Raw genomic sequence first — 1,709 nt, 5'->3', positions numbered from 1 at the left:
TCAGTGACAGCACCCTGCACTTGTCAGTATTGAAACGCATCCTGTTTATGTTAGCCCACTCCTGTAACCTATCCAGATCTTGCTGCTGGTTTCTACTGCCTAAGTGCAGCACCCTGCACTTGTCAGTATTGAAACGCATCCTTTTTATGTTAGCCCACTCCTGCAACCTATCCAGATCTTGCTGCATTTAGCACAGGATGGATTGGGCCAGCACCTGGGCAGAGTGGGTGTATGGCCAGATCTGGCAGACTGAACCTGCACTGGATCTGCTTGGCAGACCTGGAAGTTTGAGCACTACCAGCACAGAAACCACTATGCTGGCTAGATACCAGCAGGGACAGCTGCCTTGTGCCCTGCTGCCCCCTTAGTAGATGCAAAGCTCTCCTCTCCCAGCCATTCCAAACAAATGCTGCTATGCACAGCTGGCTGCGTCTTGCCAAGACTGGCAGAGCTGCATGTCCCAGTCACTCTCCCTGTGCCCTGGAGCTGAACACCAGCGCTCCCAATACTGAGTATGGCTCCCGCCACCATGAGCAGAGATGTAGTCAGCTGTGTTAGTCTGAAGTCATGTAGAACGCAAGGGTAGATTTGCACTGTATAGACCAGCACTTCTCAACCAGAGTGATGGGGCTGTCTGGATGAGGTTCTAGCTTGTCCCTGCCTGAAAGATCCCCCATCCCCATCATTTGGCCCCTCTGCAAGCAGATCAGCACCATAATATACACATTAGTTGATGAACTGGAATACCACTCAATCACAAAAGTTCTGGAGAGGTGACTCGAGTCCAAAAAGATTGAGAACCATTGGTGTAAATGAATGAGAGAGAGAGAAGCCTGAGGTTGAGCCCTAGCCCACTTCATCGGATGTGTCCCTGTCTCTCTCAACTTTGGTTAGTCTACGAAGTGAAACAGGCCATGCAGCAAAGTGGCTCCCTTGCCTGCAACAAGGTATCTCCCTCCGAAGCACAGAGCTTTCCATACATAATGGGAATAAATATAACTCCTGGCCCAGCTCCTGTTCAGCCCTCCAGGCCAGCATAGTGCAGTGGAACGGCAGGCATCCTGTGTTGCCCTATCTCTGTGCTCCAGATGAAGTCTGCTTGACCACAGCAGACGTGCCAGTGCAGTGGGATGGCAGGGGCTTCTATCCCAGTGCAACTGGAAACATTTGAGACAAGGTCCCTGCATGCAGCTTTACATGAAAGTCTTGCTCAGCTAAGTGTTCCCTGAGCAGCTCAAGCCAGTGGACTGGGGTCTCATTGTCTCGTCACGAGGCCAAAATTGGATCCTTATTCCCAGTTCCCTTTTCAAAGCTAATCTAGACCCAATAAAAACTTGTTATTAATGACCTCCACATCCTAAAGAGAGAATTTCATTACCTATGCATATGTACTAATTAATATATAAAATAATATCCCACATAAAGTAGAGTCCTAAATGGAGGTCAGATTAGGATGGGATTATGGGAAAAAATACTTCTTGGGCCACCCCAAATTTCTTGGCGATGTCACTGGGGGACTGTCCCAAAGAATCCTGACCACAGTCCTGCCCAGCCCAAAGCACAGTTCGGCCGTGCCAGGCTGCCCCCCCATGCCCACTATACTAAGTATAATGGTTTGAATAAGGAACTAGCTTTTGGGCTGGGATTATGGCTAGAAATTCTGCTTGGGCCACTCATCAGAATACAGCTGTGCCACCAGGGGACTGTCC

Source organism: Crocodylus porosus, unplaced genomic scaffold (genome assembly GCF_001723895.1).
Source record: "Crocodylus porosus isolate Cpor-Errol unplaced genomic scaffold, CroPor_comp1, whole genome shotgun sequence".
NCBI lineage: Eukaryota > Metazoa > Chordata > Crocodylia > Crocodylidae > Crocodylus > Crocodylus porosus.
The sequence above is the reverse complement of the archived record's forward strand: the minus strand, read 5'-3'. Positions refer to the sequence as shown.